The sequence below is a fragment of the Anabrus simplex genome, chromosome 1, assembly GCF_040414725.1.
Source record: "Anabrus simplex isolate iqAnaSimp1 chromosome 1, ASM4041472v1, whole genome shotgun sequence".
In the NCBI taxonomy this organism is placed as follows: domain Eukaryota; kingdom Metazoa; phylum Arthropoda; class Insecta; order Orthoptera; family Tettigoniidae; genus Anabrus; species Anabrus simplex.
In genome coordinates, this window is record NC_090265.1 from 946261556 (window position 1) to 946275065 (window position 13510).

The 13510-nt window shown below is 40.0% G+C and overlaps 1 protein-coding gene across 7 annotated transcripts in view; it reads right to left on the reverse strand.

The window, feature by feature from the left end:
• LOC136857783 (E3 ubiquitin-protein ligase RNF19B) overlaps nucleotides 1-13510 on the reverse strand; it is a 649393-nt gene that overhangs the window by 24403 nt on the left and 611480 nt on the right. The gene's annotated exons all lie outside the window — the stretch shown is intronic.

Genomic DNA, 13510 nt, shown 5'->3' on the forward strand with positions numbered 1-13510 from the left:
CACTAGTCAAGCTCCCGTGAATGAATACCAGAGGTGATTGGGTTGTACAGCTTTTATAGGCCCCCTACACCATAATCCCAAGTGTGGATCCAGTATGGAGGTGTGAATACATGACGGACTGATCCACATACTCACATGTCTATGAATGAGAATACAGCCATCACTTGTACCTCTGGAACACTGACACCAACATCTGTTAACTGAATGTTTCTATTTGCAAGAGCACAATAAACATGTAAAAGTTACTAACTTTGGTATATAACCACATATTTTATTCTTATCAAGTACCAAGACTGTGCATTTTAAATCCCCTTTTATCCCTTGTAGTGTTACATCATAAATATGATGGACCTCTTTGCTAGTCTCTACACCCTCAAACAGACAATGAGACATCAATTTATCTCCCAGTATTTGGAGTCGGAGGTGGAGACCAAGCGATGGCATAAGAAAGGGCAGCCGGTTAGGATGAGGCACAGAGACATCTAATTTACCCTACTTCCAAAAATATCACAATTCATTCTTAGCAGTGAACAGCCACATCTCCTTTATGAAGAAGTATTAATGCATCAATCAATTACTACTGATCTGCATTTAGGGCAGTCGCCCAGCTGGCAGATTCCCTATCTGTTGTTTTCCTAACATCTCCCTTGGTAAGTTATTCCATTCCCTAACTCCCTTTCTTATAAATGAATATTTGCCCCAATTTTTCCTCTTGAATTCCCACTTTATCTTCAAACTGTGATCTTTTCCACTTTTAAAGACACAACTCAAACTTATTCATCTACTGATGTCATTCCATGCCAGCTCTCCACTGACAGCTTGGAACATACCACTTAGTCGAGCAGCTTGTCTCCTTTCTCCCAAGTCTCACCAACCCAAACTCTGCAACATTCTTGTAACGCAACTCTTTTGTCGGAAATCACCCACAACAAACCAAGCTGCTTTTCTTCGGATTTTTTCCAGTTCTTGAATCAAGTAATCCTGGTGAGGGTCCCATACACTGGAACCATACTCTAGTTGGGGTCTTACCAGAGACTTGTATGCCCTTTCCCTTACATCCTTACTACAACCCCTAAATACCCTCATAACCATATGCAGAGAACTGTACCCTTTATTTACAATCATATTTACGTGATTACCCCAATGAAGATCTTTCCTTATATTAACACCCAAATACTTACGATGATCCCCAAAAGGAACTTTCACCCCACCAATGCAGTAATTAAAACTGAAAGGACTTTTCCTATTTGTGTAACTCACAACCTGACTTTTAAACCCATTTATCATCATACCATTGCCTACTGTCCATCTCACAACATTGAGGTCATTTTGCAGTTGCTCACAAGCTTTTAACTTATTTATTACTCTGTACAGAATAACATCTGCAAAAAGCCGTTTATCATCATACCATTGCCTACTGTCCATCTCACAACACTATCGAGGTCATTTTGCAGTTGCTCACAAGCTTTTAACTTATTTATTACTCTGTACAGAATAACATCATCTGCAAAAAGCCTTATCTCTGATTCCACTTCTACCGAGCTCGATAGCTGCAGTCGCGTAAGTGCGGCCGGTATCCAGTATTCGGGATATTGTGGGTTCGAACCCCACTGTCGGCAGCCCTTGAAGATGGTTTTCCATTGTTTCCTATTTTCACACCAGGCAAATGCTGGGGCTGTACCTTAATTAAGGCCATGGACGCTTCCTTCCCACTCCTAGCCCCTTCCTCCCTCATCGTCGCCCTAAGACCTATCCATATCGGTGCAACGTAAAGCAAATTTAAAAAATTCCACTTCTTTACACATATCGTTGATATAAGAAAATAAAGGTACAATAATACTGCCTTGAGGAATTCCCCTCTTAATTATTACAGGGACAGATAAAGCTTTGCCTACTGGTACTCTAATTCTCTGAGTTCTATTTTATAGAAATAGAGCCACCCATTCAGTCACTCTTTTGTGAAGTCCAACTGCACTCACTTTTTTCTAGTCTCCCATGATCTACCCTATCAAATGCCTTAGATAGGTCAATCGCGATACAGTCCATTTGACCTCCTGAATCCAGCATATCTGCTATATCTTGCTGGAATCCTACAAGTTGAGCTTCAGTGGAATAACATGTCCTAAACCCAAACTGTCTATCAAACCAGTTATTAATTTTGCAAAAATGTCTAGTATAATCAGAAAGAAAGCTTTCCCAAAGCTTACATGCAACACATGTCAAACTTACTGGCCTGTAATTTTCAGCTTTATGTCTTATCACCCTTCCCTTTATAGACATGGACTACTACAGCACCTCTCTATTCATTTGGTACAACTTCTTCATGCAAACAATAATCAAATAAGTACTTCAGATATGGTACTATATCCCAACCCCATTGTCTTTAGTATATCCCCTGAAACCTTTTCAATTCCAGCTGTTTTTCTAGTTTTCAACTTTTGTATCTTACTGTAAATTGCAGCAACTGTAAATGTACCATCGAGCGGCCCAAATCACACACATGTATGGAGAGAAAAAAGTTGAGTGTTTTGATCAAGACGGATAATTATTAACGGAATTTAAAAGAGGACCGTACTACAACAGTGAATATCATTTTTTTAGCAACCTCAACGAAGTGAAATGGCAAAAGAATGCTACGTAACCCTTCTTCTCTTGCTCCCTGAGTCGCCTTTGTCCTCTTCCAGCAAAATCCCCGGTCGTGCTTAGGGCTCTTATTATTTCTTGAACTGTTAGCTGTTGGTCAACAATGGCGCAAATTCAACTTGTATGAAAGATGAGTTGCCAAGGAACTGTTTCCGCAACACGAAACACGATGAACACACAAAAACATATACAAGCTGAAGATTATCTTCCCGTAAGGTAAGATATTTCCGATTTATTACCACAACATACGTACTGCAGCAACTGTTCTCTTCCAAACGAGAGAGTGTCTCTCTCACAAATCCCCGGTCGTTTTTAGGCGATGCCCAAGAGCCCTACAAAACGAACGAGAAATTATTCTGTGCAGCAATGAAGACTTTCGTGGGCAAGCTATCGTAATTGGGTATTTTGGGGTTTTTCCCTCTGATTTTCACATACACTTACAGCGAATATATTCAGTCGGATGATATTTAACCCAGCTCCGAACAAATGCAACTGAACACTTTGTTACCACAATAACACAGATTAACGAAGGTTCCCACATCCACAATTACATGCGGTGATTGCTAGGAAAACCCATAACTTGTAACCCTTAAAAACCACCACCACTTGTAACAGTCAAACCCTGATAAGTACAGGGTGACCCAAAAGGACGTTAATATTTGACGAGGCAACACTTTACAGAATACTGGAGGTAGAGAGGTAATAACTGGTACACATGATTGGCATGACATAGGGTTTTATTGACACCAAAAATAAAGTACACAACACCACCAAGAGATGGCGCTGAACAGCAACACGTCAGTGATACCGCATGAGACCCGTGTACGGTATAAAAGGAGCTGTTGTGAGAGACGGCGTCATAAAAATCTATACACTGTAAATATTCTTTGGTAACATAGTCAATATTGTAAAAAGTGTATCCTACAAAACTGTAAATATATCTAGCTATAAAACTTTGTAAATATTGTAAAAATTTCACACCACCTTGTAAAAACTCCATTATTCATGTATACAGTTCAATAAAAAAAATAAAAAAGGGAAACAGGGTAAATTATAGAATATAACTTGTACCACTGTAACAACTCAAATTATATTGTAAACATGCAATTGTAAAATCAAATACAACTCAGAAAATCATGCAAACCTGTAAAAACACAAATCATAACCCCATTGTAAAAATGGAAATCAAATGTAAAATCATGTAAAATCTATTTGTACAATTTCAAGCACTCACAAAAGCACTTAGCCAAGAGGCCGAACCCCCCACCCAGCACCCTCGCCGATTCAACACCTCCCCCCCACTCCACCAAATCTTCAAACCCGCCGAATCTCCTGGCCAGAGAGAAGGGGTTACCTTCTCGCCGGCCCGCCCCTCCCCTTCGGGGAATGAAAACCCTTCCTAGGTCCTACAAGAGGGCGTCAGATGCGCCTGCAATCGCCGCATGTTGACGTTACCAGAAAGGACACTGACAGTGAAGGTTTAGTAATTTATTTTGGTGTCAATAAAACCCCATGTCATACCAATCATGTGTGTCAATTATTACCTCCCTACCTACAATATTCCGTGAAGTATTGCCTCGTCAAATGTTAACGAACTTTTGGGTCACCTCATTATGCAGTCCATCTACTTCTACCGCCCTTCTCCGTCGGCAAGCGGTTCTCAAGCTTCGATTCTAAGTTACCTGCACAAATGTTTCGTCCACGTCTCAGAGAAATTTCGAGTCACGGTGTGATGTTTATAATAGGACTCACACAATTTGTACTCAAGTGAATACATAAAGCCAGACTGCTGAAGATCAACGCCCAGAGTTTGGATTTACATTACCTACTCCCTCCCCTCTCACTTCTTTCGTCCTCGAAAGGACGTGATGACTTCAAGAGTCATTATTCTGTGGTTAACCATGTAGATCGTAGCTTGGAAACTGAATCGAATATGATTTACGATTTGCGTAATCTATCGCATTGGAGGGCGACTCCCTGTGAACGAATTTTCCAGAGTACCCGCAATAATGAAAATGAATATCCACAGCATGTTTCCAGTCATTTGATCGGGTCAAAAATGGAATGAATGAAGCCTTATCTAGCGGCAAGGACTGGAATTGTTATTTTAATCCCTAACTCCCCTTCCTATAAATGAATATTTGCACCAATTTGTCCTCTTGAATTCCAACTTTACCTTCATATTGTGATATTTCCTACTTTTAAATACGCCACTCAAACTTATTCATCTACTAATGTCATCAATTCCTGCCGCTTTTCCAGTTTTCAATTTTTGTATCTTATTGTAAATATCATTGTTATCATATGTAAATGTTAATACTTCTTTAGCATTAGTCACCTCCTCTATCTGGACATTATCCTTGTAAACCAACAATCTTTACATACTGCTGACTGAATACTTCTGCCTTTTGAAGATCCTCACATACACACTAACGGCACATTCTCGACCCTGCCGGGAATCGAACCCGCGACCCCTGTGACCAAAGGGCAGCATGCTAACCATTTAGCCACGGAGTCGAAGAATTATGCACAAATGCTGCATAACATTTAACATTACTGTTGTCACACATTTATTCGACAACAGTGTATAATGCCAATAAGAAGTTGGTGTAGCAACAGTCAACTCAATTTTGAATGAGATCTCTTTGAATGAAGTTAATAAATAATGTGTTTATAAATTGTATGGTTTGATATTATTCAAACTGTATTTGAACAGTTTCTGATTTAATTTTGTTCGTATATTTTTCTGTGTTGTTAATCGAATAAATGATTATAACCGTCGGCATCGATTACAGAGCATAGTTCTGTATTTACCGAAAAATTAAACAAATTTAAGTTAAGCACGAACATCTAGTTGGTGAATGATTGACAATTCAGCAGCTTAGCCGTCAAATCACGTACGCAATCAAATAAAACCTATTAAACATTATTGCATAATAATCCGTTTGTTCATATAACTTAACAATATATTGCATTACTTCTATCTGCTATAATTAAATTTATATTAAGTTATTGCTAGGTTTTACATTGTATTTGAGGGGGCCCAAATTTTTATTTTGGCAGGCTGACCCGTATCACATTCGTTACGCCCCTGATTTGTGCGATGTGCAGTCGATGGAATGCATAGCAACCCTTCTGCAGCACATCATCTCAAATGAATCAATTCTTCCATGGACTATCAGATTGCGCGACCAAATGCACGGTCGTGGCATTAGTACAGTAGTAACATCAGCATTTCCTCAAACAATTACCTCGATGCAGCATAGATGTGTGGTGGTCGTAGTTGTAGTCCCAGATTTTACGCATTTCCGTCGAACATATCCCACAGGAGCCCACGTCATGATACGAAGGCCAAGCTTTAAGTAATAAAGTCATACTGTAACTTCACACAAGCAATATTGAATATAATTGAGTATGTTGATAGAATACGGAAAAAATACTGCATCTTCAGATAATCTTTCAACTTTTCCAAATTGTAGCAAATAGCCATTTCCATACAGGCCATGAAGACCCCTGGAAGAGTAAAGGGTAACGGCTTCCACTATCTGTAACCTCGACACTAAGCGGGATACAGTTGTTAGCACAATGCCCAGTCGCCTCTACCCGTAGGAATTAACCTAGTACTAATTTCCACTGAAGGCTGAGTGAAATTCAGGGTTATGCGCCTTTCAAGAAATGGAAATCTCCTTTCCAAATTATTTGTTTTCCACTGCGGAATCGAACCCACTTCCTTTCGGTGAACAGAGTACGCCTATAAAGATTAGGCCAGATAGCCTCTTCCAAATTGTAGTACTTTCTTTAAGCAACAATCGTCCATCCATTCAATATAAGCGAAAAAATATTTTACAACTGCCAATATGTTTGATATCAGAAAGACCACCTGTGGTCAGTTTTTTCTGTGCTATGGTCCCAAATATTAAATTTCTGCGTGAACTCTAACCTGAAGTTGACCGAAGAGAGATCAATTTTTTCCTTTCCCTTTTCTTTGCAGGCTTGATGACGGGGCTGTATCCTCGCTGTCGACCCAGCATCCTGAACACACACGCAGCAGTACGATGTAAGTGATGACAGCTAATGACAACAGACATACAATACTCCCCATCTACTCTGGGCAGACGAGATTTGTCCTGAAATAGCTTCCAGCCGTCTCTCGTCTTGTTCACAAGCTACTTAGGGAGTACACTAGAGCCTATCCACATTATGTCTTTAGTCTTTCAACCAGATTTCCCCACCCCCCACCGAAACTATGAAAATCTCACTTCCTCCCTCAAATTCTACTGCCTTCTAAGCAATACTGCCCAGTGAACTCCAGGTGAAGCACTGGTACCGGAATGAGGTACGGTGCGACGCAAAAACAGATCTTCCCGCAGTTAAGCAACATCGGGCATGGTCACCCGCTTTGAGTCACCGCATCCGCACTTTTCCTGCTAACAAGAATAACTGCATTCGCTGCGTATAAATAACATCTACACACTCAAATTAAATATAAACGCAGCAGTTTATTAAATGTGTAGTCCCTGCAACAATTACAGATTAATGCCTGTTACCAACTTGAGGTAACATCGGGCGTGGTTAGTAGTTGGATGGGTCACCAAACAACACTACCTCATATCTGCAACACTAAATCTGTGTCAGCCATGCTGTCTGGCGGATAATAGCTGTACGACTCCGTTAGACTAAATCAAATAATAATACCATATACAAAAATTAATAAAAATTAGTACAAACTCCGCATTTCTACTATACTCAGTGTATCCACTAATTTAGCTTTTTCATTAATAAATATTACTATTATTCGTTATAATAACAAATTACGTATCTTTTCAATAAATAATATTTAATCTAAATTAAATTTTAAATGAAAAGACTGGGTGAGGATCATTAAATTGCACCGGTACCAGTAATGAATTCAAAATTATTAATGGACGATCGTGGAGTTCCAACTCTATCGTCAGCCCTGAATATCGTATTTCGTGGTTTCCAGTATTCATATTAGGCAAATGCCGCGGGACTGTACCTTAATTAAGACTACGGTCGCCGCATGCTCAGTCCTCTTGTGTCCCACAGTCGCAAAAAACACCTGGCAGAGTCAGTAAAATAGTACTTTAAAATGTCATACCATGTTGTACACTTTATTATTATTGTTATTATTATACTGACTTATACCTCAATTACATAGAAAAGTTATATAAAGTTCAAGAGTTTAACTGAAATTATTTAGCCAACGAATGAATTTGACAACCCAGTAAGAGATAAAACAAATTATTTTATTACGCCGAAATGGACACAAACATATTATTGAGAAACCTAAGTTCCCTGAGTAACACAACACTTGATACGCGCTTGATTTAGTTCAATGAAATGAAATGGCGTATGGGAGTGTCCGAGGACAAGTTCGGCTCGCCAGGTGCAAGTCTTTTTGATCTGACACCCGTGGCCGACCTGCGTGTCGTGATGAGGATGAAATGATGATGAAGACGACACATACACCCAGCCCCTGTGCCAGCGAAATTAACCAATTATGGTTAAAATTCCCGACCCTGCCGGGAATCGAACGCGGGACCCCTATGGCCAAAGGCCAGCACGCTAACCATTTAGCCATCGAGCCGAACATTTAGTTCACTCTCACACAAAAAGCAAATGGCGATATCAGCAATATTCTCGTCATCGGATTGTATAAGTTCGATTGTTTTCTGCAGGCCACGGTTCCGTAGGTCACAAAAATCGACGCACTCTGTGAAGAAGTGGGCCACGGTGAATTCGGCACCATAGGAACGCACTCCTCTTTAGGAGGAATGAGTTCGTAGATCGTCTATCACCTACCCTCAACCTACATAAAACTACGGCTCTGTCCGCGAAGGCCAGAAAGAGGACCGTCACATGATACTTATCTTCTTAATTTTGTTCTCAGCTTGTTGGGAGTTGGATAGCTAGCCACTCCGATTCCCAGAATGTCAAGATGGTTCGCCGTTGCTGAGAACAAATATCCGTAGCAGGTACGTTCATAGGTCTAGGTAGTAGAAGTACCACTCCTTTTGCAGCTTGATCCGCTAGTAAGGGGCCGATGACCTTCGATGTTAGGCCCCTTAAAACAACAAGCATCATCATCGATACGCTAGTTCATTGCCCACAATCCTCACGTGGCTAGGAAGCCACGCAAAAGTTTTTCCTGTGCCTGCATCACACAACCGGGCTAGAACATGGCTGCTGCACCCTGGTTGCTGCACCAGCGGGTGTTGCATGAAACATGAAATCAGTCGACTGCAGAGAGCTTTAAGTTGTCTGTACACAGGAGAAAGTGGGCTTGTTCGTGCCTCAGCACAAACTGCAGAGCTTCTAAGATAGCAAAGAGTTCTGCAGTATATAAGCTACAAACATTAGGTACAGATATCTTGGTGCTGATATCATCGGAAACGAACGAGCATCCAACATTCTTTCCTATTTTAGAACCGTCCGAGCAGACACGGCGCACCTACAGATACTGCTAAACGAAGTCATGGAAATACCTCCTTAATACGCTTCTCAGGCGCTTGATTGCCATTGATTTTTACAATAAACTCTCGCGCACACCGCCTTGTTGTTCCGTGTGCGGAATCGACTTGCAAAACGGCTTCAGCGAAACCAACACCTTTCGGGTCTCCGTCTAGAACTGCAACTGAAAAAAGATTGTTGTAACGCATAAGTTCTAACAAAAACAAAATATAGTTTTAGCTTTTCCAAGTGAATCCCTCTTTATGGTCTACAATACAGCATTGCTTCAGGTAATGCTGTACCATTGACTACAATAACATGCTCTCGAGAGAAAAACCTATCTTGACGTCGACTCGTAATAATAATAATAATAATAATAATAATAATAATAATAATAATAATAATAATAATAATAATAATAATAATAATAATAAATGTATGGCTTAAGCTAGAGTGTGGATTCTGATTTGATTTAGGCAGCCTGTGTCAATTTCGGCGTTCCCTGCTACTCCACCAGATAGCAGAGAAACGGATCTCTGTTGGCCGATCTATAGCCAAGTTTTAATCAATTTTGTCTGGTAAACGCTGCCAGATGAATGAATCCGGAGGCCAACAATCTACTACTGACCCACATACGGAGCTATTCGCAGTGATGATAAATATTAACAAAGATGACCAATAAATTAATTTCCCATCAAAAATAGTAGTGAAGTTGGTATCAGGATTTGCTAAAATGAAAACTGTTTAAAAATCAGTCAGTGCAGGGGAGAATGAATTTACTCAGTGACTATCATGTTTTCTTTTCTTTTTACAATTTGCTTTACGTCGCAACGACACCGATAGGTCTTACGGCGACGATGGGATAGGAAAGTGCTAGGAATGGGAAGGAAGCTGCCGTGGCCTTAATTTCGGTACAGCCACAGCATTTGCCTCCTGTGAAAATTGGAAACCACGGAGAACCATTTTCAGGGCTGCCGACAGAAGGATTCGAACCCACTATTTCCTGAAGGCAAGCTCACAGCCGCGCGATCGTAACCGTACGGCCACTTGCTCGGTTGACTATGGTAAGTAAGGATAGAGGATGAATCACCTAAAACTTGCACTCCAAATATTGTGTCAAACGGAATAATGCTTATAGGCATTAACAAAATAAGACTACTGTAAAACAGAATGCCAATGGTGTTCTTTTCAGGATTCTAGTACAAGTAGTTTATGAGCTATCGTAGGTAGAAAATTGTAAATACCGACAGCTGTCTACTCCATTCAACTGGTTTTTTTTTTCACGAGGCTATGATGTTTTGACAGTACTGGTACATTGATTGCATTGTCACTTTGTCCGTTACTTTGTGACAGTTTAAGTAGGACGTCGTGGAAGATGGTATACCGATGCTGAAAAGCCGACATGTTAATGGTGTATGGAGAATGTAGGATCTTATGCTCCGTACGCGGAACGATATCCCAATAGACGCCATCCGTCTCGACAATTATTTGTGAACCTCTTCAACCAATTACGTGAAACAGGAAGTGTAACACCTAGAAAACGTATCAGAAACAAACGAGTGACTGGAGAAGAGGGTGAAATTAATGGTCTACCTGCTGTTGCAGTAGATCCGCAAGTTAGTTCCTGTGCAATCGCACGAGAAAGTAGCATGAGTCAAGCAAGTGGACTACGCGTTCTCCACCGTCATAAGTTCCATCCGTATCTTGTCTCTCTCCACCAACAGCTGCGTGGAAACGATTTTGAGAATCGTGTTAAATTTTGGACATAGGCATAAGTTAAGATACACCAGATTTACCATGCATATTGTTCAATGATGAATTAACATTTACACATCATGACCAAGAAAACCTCCCAAACATTGGCTTCGTGCGGTGGAACGTCAGCGTCTACGGAGTTTAAATGTGTGGTGTGGAGTAGTGAACCATCAGTTCATTGTTTTTTGTTTTCTTTTGTTTTTCATAGAAGCAACACTAGATTCTCAAAGGTTTGTCAACATGTTGTTTAAAAGACAGATGTTAGAAGACGTTCCACTGCTGACTAGGAGGAACAGCATGATCAGTCTTACCGGAAGCTTGCATTAAATCTGGCAGTCGCCATTTTGAACACAACCTTTGAAGGTTCTTCTTCAGAATCCAAAGAATCTGTTTATTCACTTTTTTCTGAAGTTAGTACTAACACCTGGAGCAGACAACTGTCGATATTTATAATTTTCAAACAACGATAGCTCGTAAACTACTTGTACTAGAATCCTGAAAAAAAATGGCATTCTAATTTACTTTGTTTTATTTTGTTAATGTGAATAGTCATTGTTCCACTTGAAAAACTTTCTAAAATAAATACGCATTCTAATAATTAGTAAAATCTGCGTAGACTATGGGATACAATTATAAGCCCTTGTGCTTGTGTAAGCCTACTCCATTTCTGCGAAAAAAACACATCCATAGCACCTTCCATTTCAGAAATATCTGGCGTGCAAGTTTTAGGTGATTCACTCTGTATAGTAAACAGCTGCCCGAAATTGAAGATTAATGTAACGTTAAAGATGTAAAGAACATTTCATATCATATTACAACAGGATATTTGCACTGTTTCTTTACGATAGTTACAAAATAACAATAGAGACTTTCTACCAAATTCGGATTTGAGTTACATAAAGGGGCCTGAATAAAGAACGCTGAAACACACATGTTCGTTAGATCTAATCACCGGGAGTTTCATAATGGCAGCATTTTCCGGAGTCATTACTTCATTAAACCCATTCCCTTACTATACTCACTATAAAGGTGAAATTATATTGCTGTTGTGAGAATTAAGGTTAAAACCCTCACTTAGTACTAAGAATTTTCCCGCAATTGCACTGAACATTCCTCCTTAGTATCAAAGTATCAGCTGACTGGACTGATATGGATAAAACTGTATATTATTATGCAATTGCTGTTATATTAGAGGCGAGAGATGTTGGTCATCAGTTCTGTATTCTTGCGTATGGCAAACCTACCCGACAACTTGTTCTACTGTTTAGACAACCATCCTTTCTTAATACTAATCAGAAGTGAATCAGGAAGAGGCCCGATCCTTCGACAAAGGAAGGGAAGGACCATGGAGAACGTGAAATTGAAAGACTCCCTAGGCCTCGCCAAACCTAACACCGTCAGGTAGGAAGGAAGCAAGAGATGACTGAGGGAAATCAGATAAGAAAGATGACTGCGAGGAGCCTATCTAAAGTACGTAGAAGCAATGCCAGACTGGACTGATATGGATAAAATTGTATAATATTATGCAATTGCTGTTATATTAGAGGCGAGAGATGTTGGTCATCAGTTCTGTATTCTTGCGTATGGCAAACCTACCCGACAACTTGTTCTACTGTTTGGAGATTAAGTTGGATTATATAATGTAATTAACAAAACTATTATATAGAAATTGACATGTATTGGAAGGTGGGAACCTCCTTATAACTTAATCTTAGATTTTTTTTTCTTCTTCTAGTGTCCGTATCTTTTATTCTGATGGAGAGCTATGAAGGTGGCGGGCATCGGATATAAAAACTAAGTCATACTAGCTTTCACCTGTTTACTGTCTTGAAACTGAACCTTTTGTTTTCTTTCTTCAAGGACCAATGACTCAATTCACTACTACATCTACGGAACTCAAGCATAAGGCTATTTTACGCCCAACAGAACATGCAGTAGCGGAATGATCTTCCAACTGCGTAATCTTATTAGGGATGGAAAGGTTTCCGAAATGGAAAAAATCTTGGGAAATTATTCCGAAGATGGCCGACAAAGGCTACGGTAAACCGTAACAGAGAAAATGAGGACGGGGGGGGTGGGGAGTTTATAGAAAAGACAATCATACTGAGGTTACGTTTTGATTAGGGACCGGGTCATTCAACTTGGAACCCAACCCATTCTCGTATATCTGTATAAACAAAAGTTTTCTTTTAATGATAGGAGTGTTAATTGCAAAAACCTGCAAAAAGATTAGATTTACCGTGAATAAATTCGCGCTTTCACTTCCCATAAACAAAATTCACAGTAACGGAGAAAGAGCTAAGACAATAAAAGGAGGGTTCATGTATCACACTGCACTTTTTCTTGTGGCCGCCATTCCTTCTGTTCACTGTCCTAGAACAATGTTTGGTGTTTTATTTTTATTTTTCAAGAAGACGAGGACAGATGATTTGACTCACGGGTACAAAAATAATACAGTATTATTTACGGAACCCCAGCATAAGGCTATTTTACGCCTAACAGAACACGCAATATCAGAATCATCTCCCAACTGCGTGCGGTACAGCGGTAATCTCTATCGAGCGAAAGCTTAGGTCACTGACCCACAGGATGTCAAACAAACCGTGCGCCATGCACTCCGGCTCCCGTTCCGGTACCACAC